Consider the following 7516-nt stretch of genomic DNA (forward strand, 5'->3'; position numbering starts at 1 on the left):
TCCGCATGTTCACATGTTCTGATGTGCGGATGACGGGTCTATGAACCTGTCACTGAGTTTCCAGGTACTTTTCCCAGCGAGTAGCTCCAATCTCCAATCAAAGTCTTACATTCTTCTTGTTTATTTATTTTTATTCAAAAACTGTTTTTAGTCAGGCATAGTGTTGTCCTTTAATCACACTGTAGCACAGATTCTAATTGGTCTTAATAATAAAAACCTGGAGTTAACGATCAGGCGTGGAAGCGGAAAGATCAGAGAAGCAGGGCAGCTGGCCTCTAGTTCTTACCTCTGCTTCAGACCAAAGAAGGACCCTGTTCCTACGAATTCTCAGACTGAATCCTGAGCCCCTGTCTCCTCCCACCTTATATTCCTCTCTCCTCTTTAGACCTCGTTCTATCTAGGTAAACAATCTTCCAGGTGATGGTGTTCATTTCTTGTGTTTGTTTTAGGTACGTGGGCCGTGCATGGCCATCCAAGTACCCTGGAGGGTCTGGAGGTCGCATACCCGTGTCCTCCTCTTAATTCTTCATATGAGATGGTCGGAAAGTAGCCTCTGTCGCCGTGACTTCTAATTAAAGAGAAGGAAAACATCTGCAATTGAAATGGGAACCCCTTGAGCATTTCCAAGGCTGCTGGTCTTGTAGAGTGCCTTGGGTTTTCCATCAAACACTAAACGACTGACATTCTTTTTCTTCCATGTTAAGTTCTTCAAGTACTTCATACTGCAAAGACCCATTTTCGTCTCTGTCTGCCTCAGGCTCTGACTTGAAGAAGTTATCCTGAGATATTTTGCTGCAATTGGGAAGGTGTTTCCTCAAGTTCTTAGCCAGAGTTGTTGACCGGCTGTTTGTCATACCACCAATCCCAATGATGAATGTTTTCATAATTGGCTTTGGAGATCACACCTTCCTAATATTTCCGAAGTGGGTTGGAATCCTCCCCAGCAGGGCTGCGGAGCAGGCCGCACGAGGGTCTCAAGCACTCCGCTGTCCGGATTCACCCCTTGATTATTTTATCCAGCATAGTGGTGGTTAGTGCTGACTGTCCACTCCGCAGGGTCTAACCTAGCCTAGAAATACCCCCGACCCCAGACACATCTGTGAGGGACTGTCTGAGAAGGTAAGACCCTGAAAATGTAAGGATTGTCTATTTATTTTTATGTGTACGGATACTATGGCTACTTTGTGGGCAGTGTCGGTGGGGGCCAGCAGGGGACGTCGGATCTCCTGGAACTGGAGTCACGTACGGCTGTGAGCTTCCTGGGAATAAAACCTGGGTCCTGTGGAAGAACAGCCTGCTGAGCTGTCTCTCTGGCCTCTCACCAAATTTTCTTAATTCTCTGTTTCCAAACCTTGCTTTCCATCATTATCAGCTGCGCTCATCACGAGGCGCCCGTGCCTCTTCACCTGTTGCCTCTCAGCTCCGAATCCATCTTCTCACAGCCATGTCCTTTGCAACCAGTGCGTTTTTAAGTTTTGCCAGCAGAGGGCGCTGGAGGGACGCTGCCGGAGGAAAAGGCTGCCTGCTGGGGTCGTCTGGCTTTCTGGTGGCTGCAGTCGGTGGTAAGCGAAGCAACACTCAAGGGTCTCGGTCCCAGCTGCGTGCTAAGGGCACGCCTTCCCTCCACGCACTGGCCTCGGCCCCTCTCCCCTCCAGACTTCTGCCACACCCGCCCCAGACTGTGACCCCAGGATAGAAGTGATGACGTCTGTCAGCCAGGGCCTCATGCCGCCTGCCCTGGGGTCTGGTGCAGAAATGAGAGGCAGCGCCTTCCAAATTTGCCTTTCCGTGGGTGCTCTCAGCCCCGGGAAGGCTTCTGGGTTGTCCTTACTTGGCTGTAACTGCTCCCCCATTGCTTACTAAGCGACAATCTCTGACAAATGCTCCCCGCTCAAGTTACAGGTTGGCTCCTGACTTCTGGCTGTATCTTGAACCCTTGGCGGACATCTTTTTGTTTGACTGTTTTTTGGATTTGGGGTTTGTTTTTAAATGTTTGTTTTTATTTTATGTATGTGGATGCTTTGTCTGCTTGTATATATGAAAATCACGTGTGTGCCTGGTGTCCATGGAGGGCAGAAGAGGTCTTCACATCCCCTGGAACGGGAGTTAGTGACAGTTGTGAGCCACCTTGTGGGTGCTGAGAGCCAAACGTTTGCCCCTCCTCTGGAAGAGCAGCCAGTGCTCTTAACCTCTGAGCCATCTCTCAAGTCTCAGATTGTTTTAGGCGGGGGATGGGCTTCCTATGGCTTGTCAACTAGGTCCAGGCATTCAAGATACCTCTGCTTTCAGAGGCGCTTGGTGTCCCCATCCTCACAGAAACCTGGCTGTGGAAGGCTCTGCTTGTAGGATTTCCCACGGACAATCTTATCCGCTAAGGCCGCTGCCCACTCACGCTCCATCCTGTCTCAACCGCTAAGTTTCCTCCCCATTTAGTCAAAGGAGACCCTCAGACCACCTGGAGAGAAGCCAGGGTGTTCATTTAGCCCTTGTAGAGTCTTCATTTTTGCCCCGTCCCTTCCAGCTTATTCGCTTTTCTTTCTTTTTCTTCTCTTTTCCTTTTGAGCCAGGATTACGCTATGTAGCTCTGGCTATCCTCAAACTCAAGGCAATCCTCCTGCCTCTGCTTTCCAAGTGCTGAGATACAGGTTTGCACCAGCATACCCAGAATGACTTGGCTTAAAAAAATGACTTATTTGTTTTTATATTTCTCTGGGCACTGTTGTGTCTGTGTGAGGGTGCTGGATCCCCTGGAATTGGAGTTACAGACAGGTGTGAGCTGCCAAGTGGGTGCTGGGAATTGAACCCAGGTCCTCTGGAAGAGCAGTCAGTGCTCCTAACCTCTGAGCCAGCTCTTTAGTCCCCATGTCCCTGAGAATTTTTTGCTGGTGTTGTTTTGTTGGGTTTTTTTCAAGACAGGATTTCATTGTGTAGTCCTGGAACTCACTCTGTAGACCAGGCTGGCCTCAGATTCACAGAGATCTGCCTGCCTCTGCCTCCCAAGTGCTGGGATTAAAAGTGTGGGCCACCACCTCCTGGTGCACCTGAGATTTTTATTAAAAATAGTATTTATTTTTTAAAATATATTTATTTTTTTAAAAATATACATGTGTGTCTGCATGTGGGTATGTGCTTGAGGGTGCAGTTCCCTTGAAGGCCAGAGGAGGGCACCAGATCATCTGGAGCTGGAGTTACAGATGGCTGGGAGCTAGCCAACAAGGATGCTGGGAGCTGAACCCAGATCCTCTACAAGAGCAGTGTGCTTTGGTAACTACAGAGCCTTTCTCCAGCTCCTGGCCCTGAATTTGTAGATCCACACCAAAAGCAAGCATTATGGGATGAGCTTCAGTGTGGGTTACAAGGGCATCTGAAGACATGTAAGAGACTTCTCTCTCAGAATGCCTCTACTCTGTGTTAGAAATGCTGGATCTTTTTTGAGACAGGGTGTCAGGTAGACCAGGCTGTCCTTGAAGTCATATGTATCCAAGGCTAGCAACATCACCTGCTCCTCTTGCCTCCACCTCCCAAGAGACTGGGATTAAAAGCATGCGCCACATACTGGGTTTATGCAGCCCTGGGTTTTGAAACCAGGGCCTGGGCATGCTAGGCAAGCACACTACCAACCGAGCGTCATCCCCAGCCCTTAATGCTTGTTCCTGGCACACTTGTTATCCCAGCATGTGAAAGGCTGAGGCAGGAGGATTGTGAGTTTTGAACCCAACCTGGATTTCATAGAGAGACAGACATTGTCTCAAAACAAGAAAGCAGCAGATCTCTGCCCCCAACAGGGGTTTGTCTATGGGTTCTTCTGAGCCCCCATTCCCTATGGCATCGCTGGTGATTCAGCCCCAACTCCCTGCTGTGAAGGGGGCCCTCCCTCCTTACCTTTCTTACCCCTACAGGCCCAGGACTGGAGAGCTCAGCTTCTCTCCGCCTGGGCTTGTTCACACCCTCAGGTGGCTGTGGCAGACAGGATTAGCTTGCTTTCTAGCATGGCTCCCATCGCTTAACTAGAAACACAGCCTTTGTCCTGAAAATGTGGGGACCACAGATCCAGACTCAGCTTCTCCTACACCTCAACCCCAGGGCAGAGAACCAGGCTGCCTTCCGCTCAGGTCTGCAGGAGTGTGTCAGACTTCAGCTCGCCGCCATCCACCAAGGAGCTAGAAGACTTATATTTTAAATGTTTAAATTGATATGATCTTATTCTGTGTTAGATGTTTATATATAGTAAACGATACTGCTTAACACCTATAGGTATCAAGAAAAATTCTGGAGTGTCCTTGATTCAAGGACAGAAAAGATAGGACCTTGGTTGCTATGGAAGTCATAGCCACAGGTACTTTGATGTTTTCGCTTCTTTGTTTGTTTTTAGGACAAGGTCTCACTATGTAGCCCTGGCTGTCTTGGAACTTGCTACATAGACCAGGCTAGCCTTAAACTCAAAAATATTCTCCTGCCTCTGCCTCCCAAGTGGTGGGATTAAGGACTTTTTTAAAAATTATTTTATGTATATTGGTGTTTTGCCTGGCTAAGGATGTGGGGTCCCCTGGAACTGTGTTTACAGACAGTTGTGAGCTGCCATGTGGATGCTCAACATTGAACCCGGGTCCTCTGGAAGAACAGTCAGTGCTCTTAACTGCTGAGCCATCTCTCCAGCCCCTCCTTTGCTTTTTTGACTGCCACTGCATTTTATTCTAAGGACCTCACTGGGAGAAAATAGCCTTGTCTTGCTAAGTCAGGAGGTGGGTGGAGCAGGCAAGACCTGACCGTGTCCATCGATCCATTGCTGCACTGATAACTAACCTGGAGCGGAGAGTGATTAATACTCAGAAGCCCAGCTACTGGAGGACGCTGGTGTAGATACCTTATCTGGTCTCTGCAGAACCACTGACTCAGGCTGTCAGTGTGGCAAGGGTCATCAGAAGCCTACAGTCAAGACAGGCGTCCTGCACACCTGTTGTCCCAACACCTGGAAGGCAGAGGCAGGCGGATCGGGAGTTCAACGTTATCCTTGGCAATATATAGAGTTCACGGCCAGCCTGAGCTACGTTCAACCCTGTCAAAAACAAACAAACAAAACAATATAAGACATCCTGCAATAGGCTGGGGAGATGGCTCCGTGGGCAAAGGCACTTGCTGCCCAGCCTGAAGACGTGAGTTCAAGCCCCAGGATCCCCATGGGGGAGGAGAGAACCAACTCCACAAACTTCTACTCTCCCGAGCCCTCCACGCTGAGGTCAGCGCTTGTCCCAGAGTTAGCACTTCTGAGGTATGCAGAACGAGTGAGTGAGCAGTGAGTGATAGGACTGAGCGGACGAAGCGGAGCAGAGCGAGCGAGTGGCCCAAGGGTGTGTTTGCTGTGAGCGAGGAAGGGAGGCCCCAGGGCTTGGTGACTCACCAGTCACTTATTGCGTTTTGTGGGTTATAAAACATCATCATTTTCACGTTTAACAACTCTCGAGTGGAGATATGTCAGCACCAGCGTCAGGCCCTAGCCTGATTGATTACTTTCCTGTCTTAGTGGTGCGTGCAAAGATGGGGATATGCAGCCAGTGGGGTCTTTATAGTCGGTCAGTGTAAATCCACTTACAGCACAGTGGACGTGTGCTGTGCCTACACGCCATCAAGCGCTCTCAAGGAGGGAGCTGGGGTGTGACACGGAGCTTGGGGACTTCAGTGCGAACCACCCTGAGCCACTGAGCCACCGTCCCCTGAGGTGGTTCTTGTGACTAGATCAGAAGCGGTGCTGATCCCTGGGCCACTACCCAGTTATTGCCACTAGGGGGCTCATGAACACGCTTCATCTAGGGTTTGCAGGCTGTCTTGATTGACTCTTCAGGCCTGCCTTTGTTGTCATGGATACCGTTTCCATAGTTATTTGACCGTCGTGACATATTTTCCTCCATTATTTACTTTTGCATGCTGAGCATATATTCAGACTTAATCTTTATCCACGGCAACCTAACAATTTTACCTTTTGCTTTTATCAACCATGACGTTCCTGGGAGCTGGCTAGGCTGGTCACTCTCTAAACGTCCGCAGCTCTGTGATGCTGCCGTCCACACACAGGGGAGCAGCAGCAGGCAGCTAAACACCCAGCGTGAATGCTGGTGGGAACCGGAGAGAACAGGTCTGTTGTCTCTGTGAGAGGAAGCCTCCCGCTCCGTGGGGCAGCTGTACCTCCTGATGGGCACGCCAGGAACATTTTAATGGTCCACATTTTTTTAAAACTTCTCAAGATTTCTAATACAGTCTGGGGGGCTGGAGAGATGGCTCAGAATTTTAGATCACTTGTTGCTCCTGCAGAGGCCTGAGCCTCAATTCCCAGTACCCATACGGAGGCTCAGGCTCGTAACCATCAGTAACCCAGATCCCACGGGATCCAACACTCTCTTCTGCCCTCGGTGGGCACCAGGCACACATATGGTGCCCACGCATAAACGAAGGCAACACACACACACACACACACACACACACTCGTAAAATAAGTAAATCTAAAATAACTTAATATAGTGTATATTGGGAGTCTGTTCTGTTTGAGCCTCTTCACTGCCACACCAGGAGGTGGGACCGCGGCATCTTCTCTTCCTCCTTTCGTGTGTAGACAGGCAGACCTGGAACTCACAAGCATCCACTTGCTTTCTGCCTTCTGAGTACTGGGGCTAAAGCTGTGTGCCAGATAGCCTTGTATTTCTTTGTAATTTTTGTTTACATTTATCTCTTTATTCTCTGTGTGTGTGTGCGTGCATGTGCGTGCATGCGTGTCTCTGTGTGTGGGGGTGCGCGTGTGCGTGTGTCTCTGTGTGTGTGCGCGTGTCTGTGTGTGTGTGTGTGTGTGCATGCATGTGCGTGCATGAGTGTCTCTCTGTGTATGCGTGTACAAGCACTCCTGCTGTGTCGTGCATTTGGTGGACTGGGGACAACTGCGGAGTCTGTCCTTTCTTTGTACCTCATGGGTTCTGGGGACGGAGCTCAGGGGTTAGGCCTGTCACAATGCCCTCCCTGGCTGAGTCATCTCACAGCCTGTTCTTGTTTTCCTTGATCTTTGCAGATTTGCCTTTTCCTGGCTTTGAGGACAATACACCTGGTTTTCTTAGCTTTTTGAAGCATGCTGATGGGGTACAAACAAAGGGCATGAACTGACAGGCAGTGGTGGCGCATTCCTTTAATGCCAGCATTTGGGAGGCAGAGATAGGCAGATCTCTGAGTTTGAGACCAGCCTGGTCTACAAAGCAAGTCCTAGGACAGCCAGGGCTACACAGAGAAACCCTGACTTGAAAAACGACAAAACCCAGAACTCTAGCAAAAAGCCAACACGTGCCCTGAGTGTCAAAATCGACATCATGCTCCTCATTGTCTGCGGTGGACCTAGGTGAGGTGGCAGCGGAAAGCACAAGAGCCCGGGAGTGTGGGAGTCAGAATGACAGAAAGTTTTCATTCCTGTAAGACTCTGTGAGGTGATGGAAGCTGCCCATCTCCTGGGGTTCAGCTCAGAGAGGCAGAGAATGATGTGGAG

At 49.7% G+C, this 7516-nt stretch overlaps 1 pseudogene; it reads right to left on the reverse strand.

Annotated features, from left to right (window-relative positions):
- Window positions 1–362: 362 nt before the first annotated feature.
- On the reverse strand, window positions 363–884 carry LOC125404678 (nicotinamide riboside kinase 1 pseudogene; annotated as a pseudogene).
- Window positions 885–7516: the final 6632 nt, after the last annotated feature.

The sequence above is a fragment of the Myodes glareolus genome, chromosome 18 (assembly GCF_982192425.1).
Source record: "Myodes glareolus chromosome 18, mMyoGla1.1, whole genome shotgun sequence".
NCBI classification, from domain to species: domain Eukaryota; kingdom Metazoa; phylum Chordata; class Mammalia; order Rodentia; family Cricetidae; genus Myodes; species Myodes glareolus.